Below are 14,327 nucleotides of genomic sequence, written 5' to 3' on the forward strand. Positions count from 1 at the left end.
CGTGCAGCAGCGCACCGTCACTGAGGACTGGTACGCCAACCAATGCCTGCTGCAAGCACCATTCAAGAACTTGCACTCATGGTGCCCTTTTCCCATCATGGTAATACACGTTCCCACAAGTCCAGGAAAATTGTACATTTCCTGCTGCTTCACCAAGTTGTTTGAGTGCATGTAACTTTGCATAGACTCCTCTTGTTTGTAAATAAAATACATTTTGTGTATCTTGAAACTAGAACACCACTAGCACAAACTCTGTTTTGATAGACACATTTTATTTCTTTTTTGGTGTCCTTAGCCAAATTAAAACTTAAAATGAAATGTTACAACCACCCTTCTAAATGTACCCAATGTATATCCCATTGAGAAGGGTTCATTACATTACAATGCAAGTAAGTTAGTAGTTGATCATGCTGGGTTAAAAACAGGTACACTACAATATTCTAAATTCTATACAAAATTCTAAATCAATAATTAGATGTTTTACGACTTAAATGAATGCAGTATTTTTCCAACTGAGTATGTGCAGCCTTCAAAGGAACGTTTTGAATCAATGATCTACTTCCAGCAAAGTCGCAGAGTTATATTGCCATCCTCATCCTCCTCGACTGCTCTGCTTTCACCTGCTCACCCTTTCCATCCATTGACAATCATGGTTCAGTTGTTCCCTGGTTCTCCTACCTTTTCATATGGCTCCCTTTCCCTTCTACCCAAGATTCTATTAAAACTCATCACCATCATCTCTTGACTGCAACCTCATTTCACCTGCTTCAATCTATCTTAAATGCAGTGCCAAGACCAAGATCTTTTTTGCTGTTTTGTATTTATTTATCAAGTTTTAGACCCAATACTTAAAATTAGTTTTCACTGCTATTTGTGCAAATAAGATAATCTGTATTAAAAATCACATCCAAGGACCGTGTCTCTGATAGGAGCTTGTCCATGCAATGTGTAAAGAAAAGCACTTATGTGATAGCACTTTATGCTGAGGGACCTACTGCACATGCAGAGTCATTAGACAGGGCATGCGGAGCAGCTACTACTACTACCCTCTCCCTGTATATTATTGATATGTAGCCTAGAAGCTACAATGGCTAACAGAGCATTCCAGAGCTTTGGAAATCTCACAATATAGCAACCACATAGAAACCCATGGGGGTTGCTATTGCGATATCTCTGATACTGTACCTGCTGCTAAAGCCCTAAAACACATCCAGGGGATACTTATATTTTGCAGGTGTTTTCAAGGGATTTCCACCAAAATGTTTAATAAATATGCCTGAGCAGGACCCTCCATACCTTATATTTCACATCTGTTTAGGTCTTAATTACATGTACAATTTAATGATATATATTAATAATTATAATACAGATTATTACTATGAAGTTTGTATTTCACATTTTCACTCAGACTTTTATCCCTTATTTCCATATACATATAATACACCAAAAGTATTTATTATTAGAAGCTTTTATATAAAAGCACTGTTTAATCTCATATGGCCAACTGATGTAAAACAAAAGACAGACAAATGAGCGGACATTTTTACAACTAAAAAAATGCTGGTAAATTGTACGTTCACATTGAATGTTACACTTTATGTGACATTGTGCCTTTAATATAATGTTAGAAGTATGTGCAAATCACAGCTATGACTCCTCTTGTTGACCTAGAACCCTTATCATATATTTTTCCATTATCTATCAGCCCATCCCAAGATACTGTAGTAAAATAGTAAATGTTCTCAAGTACAAACAATGGAGACTAGTCATGATTGTTATGGTGTGTGTAAGTGTGTGTGTGTGTGTGTGTGTGTGTGTGTGTGTGTGTGTGTGTAGCTATGTTCCCCCAAAAACACCCGTGATATTAAGTATCACTGCAATGTAATCTCCAATACCTGCTCCTATGCGAAGCATTCCCGATACTGGCCCCCGCAGGTAACGCAATCTCCTATGGGCTACACTTGTAGTTGCGGCAGGGTTCCCCAGGAATCCTACGCAACAAATGGCCCCTGTGCATTGCGCATGCGCAGAGGCCCGGAAACCCAACTGGGCATATCGCAGGGACAGGCTAATTTTCGGAACCCCTGTGATTTACCTGACGTGATCAAATTCTGCAATGAGATCCTGGGTGTGAATAACACGCCCAGATCACATTTCAACTGCATTTCAACTGCAATCATTGTTAAATGGGCCCCAAAGAGATATATAGACAGGTAATAAAGAAAAGATGGTATAACACTAGGTGGCATATTCAATTATCTATGGTGTTTACAGTTATTCAATTCAATTATTCATCATTTTTCCCATGTGGTAAACCCACAGGTAAATTACTTTAAAACACATATTTCATGTTAAGTGCCAGAATCTATAGGTTTCCTTGCACCTCCTGAGGCTGCAAGGAAAAATCTGCATTAAGTGCACCCTTTGGGGCTTAACGTGCTGGGATGCTTCACTATTAAATAGGTCAGGGCTGACAATTATTTGAATCTCCCCCTTAGTGATGGTTTATCGAGTATATTATATCAGACATTGGGCTTAATTCAGACCTGATCGCAGCAGCCAAATTGTTCTCTGATGGACAAAACCATGTACAGTGCAGGTGGGGCAGATGCAACATGTGCAGAGAGATTTAGATTTGGGTGGGGGTGTGTTCAGATTGAATTCTAAATTACAGTGTAAAAATAAAGCAGCCAGTATTTACCCTGCACAGAAACAATTTAACCCACCCAAATCTAACTCTCTCTGCACGTTATAACTGCCCTACCTGCAGTACTACATGGTTTTTCCCATTAGAGAACAATTTGCTGCTGCGATCAGGTCTGAATTAGGCCCATTGTCCTTTCTCAAACGTTACAATTTAGAGGGCACCTTATCATCTTAAACTGGGTACACACTTGGTGAGAGCAGATGCAGCTGGGTACACACTTGGTGAGAGCAGATGCAGCTGGGTACACACTTGGTGAGATGCAGATGCAGCTGGGTACACACTTGGTGAGATGCAGATGCAGCAAATATGCGGCCTAATCTCCAAAGAAGACATTTCCCGAGGTTTGGCCCCATAGAGCATATGCACCAAACCCCGGAATGCAATAGATTCTGGGGCTTGGATGCTGTGGGCAATGCCATCTACAGATGACCTTGCCCAGTAGAAGCCTATGAGCTTCTCTCACACTGCCCCTTCTGAGAGAGATCCAAGCGGATACTTCCCAACACCCCCTGTGGTGTGCACATCATTCTGCACATGCACAGATAGGACTCTGCGTCACAAACACAGAAATCTTATCATTGTAAAGGACAGCTCTTACCGCAAGATTTTCTTCATGCATATAGAATTAATAAACGCTGATATGCATGTGGAGAGTGGCGGGGTGCATCGCAAGTAAAATGTGATTCTTGCTGCATCATGACCACTAGATTTGAAATCAGATGCTGCTGATCGAACCGACATATCAGGCACATCGCCCAGTGTGTACCTGCTATGTCGCTGACGATGCACATTTCTGCAGGTCGTCAGCGACATCTTCCATTGACCCTACGTGCACAGCCGACAGCAGACATAGTTAGTGAGTGCCATGCTGTCGAATGCAGCATGGCCCTGCCATCGCAATGTCACTGCTGGTATCGACAAGTGTGTATGCACTTGCTGATGCCAGCTCCCCCGCCGGGTCCCGTCTCTGGGTACACACATCGTCTAGTATGTACCCAGCTTTAATCAACCACAACTCTCAATATTGTGCAGCTCTTCACCTGTATTCTAAGTTTCCAGCATCTACAGTATGTGGCATCACAGCCCTTAATCATCTGTTTGTGAAAGCACATATGATAGTATGCATTGCTAATACTATGTGCTTTTCCGGTTCCTTGTACAGTGGAATTGACGACTAGAAAGCATTCCCAGAAATTACCTGGCAAATAGGCAAATACAGTGCTATAGTATTAGTGGTGTGACTTAAGATATGTAATCATCTAAACGTACCTGCAAAACTGCAGAATGCAGTATTATTAAAGTCCCCTATTGTCTAGTATAATTCACCAAATTATTTTAGAAAACTGTTATTTATTTATTTATTTATTTATTTATCAAAAATGGCAGTCTTTACTGTTGCTTTCATTTCCACATCCAAATGCGGTTACCACAAACAGAACACAGATAGCACTGACAGACTATAATTAAAAGAATTGTATTAATATCCTTAAGATAAAATTGGTATCTCCTTATAAACCTGTAAGCTGATTTTTATATCTATAGAACAATTATTAGTTTACCAAAATCACAGTATATGCATAGACAATTATTAGCTGCCAGGTGTTTAGAAATTGAAATAAGCTGTTGCCACAAAGTCTCTCATATCAGGCACTTACTGTAGGGCTAGTAGTTAGAAAATTTGTATCCAGCTGGAAAGATGTTATATGCTTACACAATGTGTCACTTTACAGATACTAGCACATATTCTTTGCCAAGTCTTAGTAATCAAGCAAATAACTGAACAGTTTTAGTAAAACTTTTGCATGCAAATCAATTGCTATTTAGAACATGGTCATGTTAATAAACTTTAAGCATGTCATTGTTCCCGGCTCTGGTGTTCCAAAACCTTTTAACAAGCCATATCCGGAAATGTATAAAGTTCCAAGCAGGGGGCCCAGGACTGTTCTCACTCGGTCCAACTTGTAAGTAGCCCAGGTTTTTACTGGCAAGTGTGTAACTGAAACTAGGTTTGTTCAGATCTATAGTCATTCATATTTAATGGTTTGATCTGTAGACCGAGCAATCAGAGTCTAAGTGGTAAATTTACTAAGGTGGGAGTTTTTTTAGTACTGGTGATGTTGCCCATAGCAACCAATCAGATTATATCTATTATCTTCTGGAAGCAGCTAGATAAATGTTAAGTGGATTCTGACTGGTTGCTACCGGCAACATCGCCAGTTCTAAAAAACGACCACCTTAATAAATTTACCCCTAAAAGTGTCATAAAGAGACAATTTGACAAATATATTAAAGTGCCAGTAAGGGCAGTCTTTCATTGGAGCCTATAAATACATATATAGAGAGAAGTACACACTTATATGAGCAAGAATCTAGCATATGATATAGGTTCAAGTGAACACTCATGGGCAGTATATGATTGAAAGCTACCTATTAATATAGTATATTACAGTTGGTAAAATCTATATATTAATAGCAGGACGACTTTTATGAGCGACTTATTTCTATGAAGCCGTCGTCTCAGCAGGGCAGATCATACACCACATTATGGGGTACATTTACTAAGCAGTGATAAGATTGGAGAAGTGAGCCAGTGGAGAAGTTGCCCATGGCAACCAATCAGCACTGAAGTAACATCTATAATTTGCATACTATAAAATGATACAGAGCTGCTGATTGGTTGACGGGGAAATTTCTCCATTGGCTCACTTCTCCGCTCTTATCACTGCTTAGTAAATGTCCCCCTATAGCTCTTGGCCTGTAGATTTGCAGAATTATATTGCCATTTTAATGAGTAGCTTCTTTTTGGAGTTATGTGGCAAAACCTCCACTTGACATTTACAATGCATCATCATTGTGCTCTGGAAAATATGACAGTAGGTGAACTCTCTCTGTGCACCTGCTGTGTGACTTGGAACATGTAACCTGCTGGGTGGTCTGGAAACTGTAGGGGTTATTCGGTATAGATCACACCTGCAATCCTCAGCGCAGTTTCTTTATAATCGGGAAACTGCACAAGCGCAGGATCCATTCTACGAATGTGCAGAATGGGTCCTGCGATCGCATTGCGGTATTGTAAACACCTCTGACTGCCAAGCAAACCTTTGCCCAGTTGAAACTGGCACGTCAGCTAGTATCATTTAAATGGCAAAAGGAGCTCAGCAAATTTCAAAACCTAATTTGCTATACTAAAGGGCCTCAGATTTGTAACATTTATTTTTTCAGTGTGTACTACTGACAGGAAAGAAGTGTGTGGCTACTTATGTATAAAATGTAAACCACTGATATTGGCCATTTACAACTTAGCGCAAACAAATCTGACAGTAAGTGAATAGGCTGCATGGTGAGGAAACAGAGGCAAAGAGGATGCCTGATGAAATGGTTACATTGTTTTTGCCACATACTGTAAGTACTGTAAAAGATTGTAGCACTAACCAGCTGCCTGTCACTATGCCATGTATTATATAATCCAGATAAGATTTCACTTGAGCTATGTAGTGTATAACTGTTACCAGAGCAAGATGTTGTCTGTCTTTGCACTAATAGTTTGTGCTCTCTGTAAAAGTTCAGAATCTAATAAGTATGCTGATAATTGCCATTGGGATGCAGTTAAAATGCCAGCTGTCGGGATCCTGGATTTAAATATACCGACGCCGGGATCCCGACAGCCAGCATATTACCGACGGATAGAATCCTTACATAAACCCGATATTCCCTCTCAGTTGGTGGGTCCATGCAACACACCGAATGCGAATAGAACCTGTGGCGAGCGAATTGGCATCCCGTGTGCCGGAAACCCTGGTAGCGAGTCCCCTCACGTGCTCGCTGTCATCACCACGCTTTGGGCCCGTGTAGCGAGATTGCAGCACACGGGATGTCGCTGTCACTATACTGAAAGCCGACATCCTGTCTGCCGGTGTTTCATACCAGATTCTTGTCATCAACCCCAGGAAAAAAGGAATGGGCTACTTTGCAGAGTACTCATAGGTCGATGCCACTGTCTAATATAGGGCTGCTGACAGGACAGTACAAAGAGCAAAGCCAGAGTCAGACTGTAGGTTACAGCAGATAGCACAATACTGTAGCCAATAAACATGCCACGACCTGCAACAGCAGTGTCGGACTGGGGCATGAAGGGCCCACCGGGGGAATGCAGTGATAGGGGCCTATACTTAGGGGTGTGGCCAGCCTACAAAGGGGGTGTGGCTAGCCTCCACAGAGGCTTGAAATACACAATAGTCTAGTGCAGTGTAATGCAACATATCTACCATGTATAATACAAGTGCACAGTCTGGAAACTGATCCCTAGAGGAAGGAGTGGGCACTCAGGCAGTGGGGCCTACCAGTGGTTTCCCTGGTACCCCTGTGGGCCAGTCCGACCCTGTGCATCACTAGCTAGCAGCACAGTTGTTACTTAAGTATTAGAAAAGCATAAGATAAATCAGAAGCATTGATGCACATCTACAGAAGTGTATAAAGGGAGTAGAAAAGTGAACCGGGTGCTTTTCGGGTTTTGTGTTTTGGTTTTGGATCTAGATCTCCGCTCGTGTTTTGGATCTGGATTGGTTTTGCTAAAACCACCCTTTTGTGTTTTGGATTTGGTTTTGGATCTGGATTTTTTTGAAGAAAATAAACATAAAAACAGCTAAAATCACAGTTTTTTCATCCTACAGTATTATTAACCTCAACAGCAATCATTTCCACTCATTTCCAGTCTATTTTGAATGCCTCACACCTCACAATATTGTTTTTAGGCCAAAAGATTGCACCGAGGTAGCTGGATGACTAAGCTAAGCGACACAGGGGGTCATTCCGAGTTGTTCGCTTGTTATTTTTTTCTCGCAACGGAGCGATTAGTCGCTAATGCGCATGCGCAATGTCCGCAGTGCGACTGCACCAAGTAAATTTGCTATGCAGTTAGGAATTTTACTCACGGCATTACGAGGTTTTTTCTAGAGATGAGCGGGTTCGGTTCCTCGGAATCCGAACCCCCCCGAACTTCAGCCTTTTTACACGGGTCCGAGGCAGACTCGGATCTTCCCGCCTTGCTCGGCTAACCCGAGCGCGCCCGAACGTCATCATCCCGCTGTCGGATTCTCGCGAGGCTCGAATTCTATCGCGAGACTCGGATTCTATATAAGGAGCCGCGCGTCGCCACCATTTTCACACGTGCATTGAGATTGATAGGGAGAGGACGTGGCTGGCGTCCTCTCCGTTTATAGTTACTGTTAGTACTAGTTAGTTCATCTGATTGCTGCTTAGCTTATTGTGGGGAGGATTGGGGAGAGCTGTTAGGAGGAGTACAGTCAGTGCAGAATTTTGCTAGTTTTTTTTAATCCGTTCTCTGCCTGAAAAAAACGCTCCATACCATATCTGTGCTCAGCCTCAGTGTGCTGCATGATATATCTATGTATATCTGACTGTGCTGAGTGCTCACTGCTCACACAGCTGAATTGTGGGGGAGACTGGGGTGCAGTTATAGCAGGAGTACAGTGCACACTTTTGCTGCCAGTGTGACTGACCAGTGACCACCAGTATATTGTCTGCCTGAAAAAGTTAAACACTCCTGTGGTGTTTTTTTTTTTTATTCTATAAACGCATTCTGCTGACAGTGTCCAGCAGGTCCGTCATTCATTATATTATATAAATATTTACCTGCAGTAGTGTTATATTTTTTTTGTTCATCTCTATCATCTTTATCATCTCTATATTAGCAGACGCAGTACGTTAGTCCACGGCTGTGGCTACCTCTGTGTCGTCAGTGCTCGTCCATAATTGTATACCTACCTGTGGTGGGGTTTTTTTTTCTATCTTCTTCATACTAGTAGTTTAGGAGTCTGCTGACAGTGTCCAGCAGGTCCGTCATTATATTATATATACCTGCAGTAGTGATATATATATATTTTTTATATCATTATCATCTCTATACTAGCAGACGCAGTACGGTAGTCCACGGCTATAGCTACCTCTGTGTCGTCAGTGCTCGTCCATAATTGTATACCTACCTGTGGTGGGTTTTTTTTTTTCTATCTTCTTCATACTAGTAGTTTAGGAGTCTGCTGACAGTGTCCAGCAGGTCCGTCATTATATTATATATACCTGCAGTAGTGATATATATATATATATTTTATATCATTATCATCTCTATACTAGCAGACGCAGTACGGTAGTCCACGGCTGTAGCTACCTCTGTGTCGTCAGTGCTCGTCCATAATTGTATACCTACCTGTGGTGGGGTTTTTTTTTCTATCTTCTTCATACTAGTAGTTTAGGAGTCTGCTGACAGTGTCCAGCAGGTCCGTCATTATATTATATATACCTGCAGTAGTGATATATATATATTTTTTATATCATTATCATCTCTATACTAGCAGACGCAGTACGGTAGTCCACGGCTGTAGCTACCTCTGTGTCGTCAGTGCTCGTCCATAATTGTATACCTACCTGTGGTGGGTTTTTTTTTCTATCTTCTTCATACTAGTAGTTTAAGAGTCTGCTGACAGTGTCCAGCAGGTCCGTGATTATATTATAATTACCTGCAGTAGTGATATATATATATTTTTATATCATTATCATCTCTATACTAGCAGACGCAGTACGGTAGTCCACGGCTGTAGCTACCTCTGTGTCGTCAGTGCTCGTCCATAATTGTATACCTACCTGAGGTGGGGTTTTTTTTTCTATCTTCTTCATACTAGTAGTTTAGGAGTCTGCTGACAGTGTCCAGCAGGTCCGTCATTATATTATATATACCTGCAGTAGTGATATATATATTTTTTTTATATCATTATCATCTCTATACTAGCAGACGCAGTACGGTAGTCCACGGCTGTAGCTACCTCTGTGTCGTCAGTCACTCGTCATCCATAAGTATACTAGTATCCATCCATCTCCATTGTTTACCTGAGGTGCCTTTTAGTTGTGCCTATTAAAATATGGAGAACAAAAATGTTGAGGTTCCAAAAATAGGGAAAGATCAAGATCCACTTCCACCTCGTGCTGAAGCTGCTGCCACTAGTCATGGCCGAGACGATGAAATTCCATCAACGTTGTCTGCCAAGGCCGATGCCCAATGTCATAGTACAGAGCATGTAAAATCCAAAACACAAAATATCAGTAAAAAAAGGACTCAAAAATCTAAAATAAAATCGTCGGAGGAGAAGCGTAAACTTGCCAATATGCCATTTACCACACGGAGTGGCAAGGAACGGCTGAGGCCCTGGCCTATGTTCATGGCTAGTGGTTCAGCTTCACATGAGGATGGAAGCACTCAGCCTCTCGCTAGAAAAATGAAAAGACTTAAGCTGGCAAAAGCACAGCAAAGAACTGTGCGTTCTTCGAAATCCCAAATCCACAAGGAGAGTCCAATTGTGTCGGTTGCGATGCCTGACCTTCCCAACACTGGACGTGAAGAGCATGCGCCTTCCACCATTTGCACGCCCCCTGCAAGTGCTGGAAGGAGCACCCGCAGTCCAGTTCCTGATAGTCAGATAGAAGATGTCAGTGTTGAAGTACACCAGGATGAGGAGGATATGGGTGTTGCTGGCGCTGGGGAGGAAATTGACAAGGAGGATTCTGATGGTGAGGTGGTTTGTTTAAGTCAGGCACCCGGGGAGACACCTGTTGTCCGTGGGAGGAATATGGCCATTGACATGCCTGGTGAAAATACCAAAAAAATCAGCTCTTCGGTGTGGAAGTATTTCAACAGAAATGCGGACAACATTTGTCAAGCCGTGTGTTGCCTTTGTCAAGCTGTAATAAGTAGGGGTAAGGACGTTAACCACCTCGGAACATCCTCCCTTATACGTCACCTGCAGCGCATTCATCATAAGTCAGTGACAAGTTCAAAACTTTGGGCGACAGCGGAAGCAGTCCACTGACCAGTAAATCCCTTCCTCTTGTAACCAAGCTCACGCAAACCACCCCACCAACTCCCTCAGTGTCAATTTCCTCCTTCCCCAGGAATGCCAATAGTCCTGCAGGCCATGTCACTGGCAATTCTGACGAGTCCTCTCCTGCCTGGGATTCCTCCGATGCATCCTTGCGTGTAACGCCTACTGCTGCTGGCGCTGCTGTTGTTGCTGCTGGGAGTCGATGGTCATCCCAGAGGGGAAGTCGTAAGACCACTTTTACTACTTCCACCAAGCAATTGACTGTCCAACAGTCCTTTGCGAGGAAGATGAAATATCACAGCAGTCATCCTGCTGCAAAGCAGATAACTGAGGCCTTGGCATCCTGGGCGGTGAGAAACGTGGTTCCGGTATCCATCATTACTGCAGAGCCAACTATAGACTTGTTTGAGGTACTGTGTCCCCGGTACCAAATACCATCTAGGTTCCATTTCTCTAGGCAGGCGATACCGAAAATGTACACAGACCTCAGAAAAAGACTCACCAGTGTCCTAAAAAATGCAGTTGTACCCAATGTCCACTTAACCACGGACATGTGGACAAGTGGAGCAGGGCAGACTCAGGACTATATGACTGTGACAGCCCACTGGGTAGATGTATTGACTCCCGCCGCAAGAACAGCAGCGGCGGCACCAGTAGCAGCATCTCGCAAACGCCAACTCTTTCCTAGGCAGGCTACGCTTTGTATAACCGCTTTCCAGAATACGCACACAGCTAAAAACCTCTTACGGCAACTGAGGAAGATCATCGCAGAATGGCTTACCCCAATTGGACTCTCTATGATTTAAGCTGTTTTTTAGGGTTTTTTGAAAAAAACACCCGAATCCAAAACACACCCGAATCCGACAAAAAAAATTCGGTGAGGTTTTGCCAAAAACGCGTTCGAACCCAAAACACGGCCACGGAACCGAACCCAAAACCAAAACACAAAACCCGAAAAATTTCCGGTGCACATCTCTAGTTTTTTCTTCGTTCTGGTGATCGGAGTGTGATTGACAGGAAGTGGGTGTTTCTGGGCGGAAACCGGCCGTTTTATGGGAGTGTGTGAAAAAACGCTACCGTTTCTGGGAAAAACGGGGGAGTGGCTGGAGAAACGGAGGAGTGTCTGGGCGAACGCTGGGTGTGTTTGTGACGTCAAACCAGGAACGACAAGCACTGAACTGATCGCACTGGAAGAGTAAGTCTCGAGCTACTCAGAAACTGCACAGAGAAGTCTTTTCGCAATATTGCGAATCTTTCGTTCGCAATTTTGATAAGCTAAGATTCACTCCCAGTAGGCGGCGACTTAGCGTGTGCAAAGCTGCTAAAAGCAGCTTGCGAGCAAACAACTCGGAATGAGGGCCACAATTGGGTGGCACAAACACCTGGCCCATGTAGGAGTGGCACTGCATTGGCAGACAGGATGACAGTTTTAAAAACTAGGCCCCAAAGAGCACATAATGCAAAGAAAAAGAGGTGAAAGATGGAATTGTCCTTGGGCCCTCTCACCCACCCTTATGTTGTATAAACAGGACATGCACACTTTAACAAACCAATCATTTCAGCAACAGGGTCTTCCACATGACTGTTGCTGAAATGATTGGTTTGTTTGGGACCCCATAAAAAAAGAAGCAATTAATCTCTCCTTGCATCTATAGAGGCAAGATGTAATTCTCATCCTCCAATTCCTCATCCCTTTCAGTGTTTACATCCTCATCCTCACAGAGTATTAATTTGTCCCCACTGGAATCCACCATCACAGGTTCCTGTGTACTTTCTGGAGGCAATTGCTGGTAAAGGTCTTACTGGAGGAATCTATAATTAATTTTGATGAACATCATTTTCTCCACATTTTGTGGAAGTAACCTCCTACGCCGATCACTGACAAGGTTACTGGCTCAACTAAACACTCTTTCGGAGTACACACTGCAACTTAGGTAAAATAAAGCCTGTTTGTGCAGGGGCCTCCAAAGTGCCTCTTTATCCTGCCAGTATACATACGAACTGTCTGACATGCCTACTTGGATGCTGTCACTGATATAATCCTCCACCATACTTTCATCAGTGACAGCATCATATTCAGTGACAGTAGACATGTCAGTAATTGTTGGCAGTCCGGACCAGATGTCAACACTTGCTCCTGACTGCCCTACATCACTGCCAGCAGGTTGGCTAGGAAATTGTATTCTTTTCCTCGCAGCCCAAGTTGCGGGAGAAAATGAAGGAGGAGCTGTTGACGGGTCACGTTCCGCGTGAGCGAACAATTTTCTCACCAGCAGGTCTTTGCACCTTTGCAGACTTATGTCCACCGGAAAGAGAGATACAACGTAGGCTTTAAACCTAGGATCGAGCACGATGGCCAAAATGTAGTGATCTGATTTCAACAGATTGACCACCCTTGAATCTGGCAAAGTGAATAAAGGGCACCATCCACATGTCCCACATACTTAGCGAAATCGCTCAGTCTTAGCTCCTTCTTCAATTTATCCAGCTGCTTCCCGAAAAGCCTGATGAGGGGAATGACCTGACTGAAGCTGGCAGTGTCTGAACTGACTTCACATGTGGCAAGTTCAAAGAGTTGGAGAACCTTGCACATAGAAATCATTCTCCAATGCACTTCAGTCAGGTACATTCCCTCTCCTTTGCATATGTCATAGGTGGATGTATAGGCTTGAATGGCCTTTTGCTGCTCCTCCATCCTCTGAAGCATATAGAGGGTTGATTTTTTGAGGACACTGAGGACTCTCTTTTTAATGTCCCTGTACAGTCCGGGAACCGCTTGCCTAGTGAAGTGGAATCTAGACAGGATTTGGTACTGGGAACACAGTACGTCCTTCAACTGTCTAAATCCCACTGCAGTAATGGCGGATACCGGATGCACGTCTAACAGCAGCATAATTGTTATGGCCTCAGTAATCCGCTTTGCAACAGGGTGACTGCTGTCATATTCATCTTCCTTGCAAAGGACTGTTGGACAGTCAATTGCTTAATTAAAGTAGTACAAGTGGTCTTCCAACTTCCTCTCTGGGATAACGATCGACTCCCAGCAGAAACAGTGGCAGCAGTAGGCGTACCACTCAAGGATCCTCCGGAGGAATCACGGATAGGTAAGGACTCACCAGTCATGCCAGTGACATGGCCTGCAGGACTACTTCTGTTCCTGACTGAGGAGGAAATTGACTTTGAGGGAGTTGGTGGTGTGGATTGCAGGAGCTTGGATAGACAGGAAAAAGGGATTCAGGTGTCAGTGGACTGCTTACTCTCTTACCCAAAGTTTCTGAACTTGACAATGCCTTATGATGAATAAGCTGCAGGTGACGTATAAGGGAGGATGTTCCTAGGTGGTCAACGTCCTTGCCCCTACTTATTATGGATTGAAAAAGGCAACACATGGCTTGACCCCTGTTGTCCGGATTTTTTTTTCTGTCCTTTAATAAGCTTTATGTTTTACATTTTTCGAGAGGGAGTAGGGCTTCCATTTTCACGAGAAGCTGAATCACCAGTCATGAACATAGGCCAATGCCTTAGCCTTGCCACTTTGTGTCGTGAGTGGCATATTGCCAATTTTACATTTCTCAGCACCCCTGTATTTTAACAATACCCCTATATTTATACAGCATACAAGACAGGGACACAGCACCGCTGTATTTTCACAGCACCCCTGTATTTTAACAACACCCCTGTATTTTTACAGCATACAGGACAGGGCCAGTGCACCTTTATTTTAACATCAC

The sequence above is a fragment of the Pseudophryne corroboree genome, chromosome 4, assembly GCF_028390025.1.
Source record: "Pseudophryne corroboree isolate aPseCor3 chromosome 4, aPseCor3.hap2, whole genome shotgun sequence".
In the NCBI taxonomy this organism is placed as follows: domain Eukaryota; kingdom Metazoa; phylum Chordata; class Amphibia; order Anura; family Myobatrachidae; genus Pseudophryne; species Pseudophryne corroboree.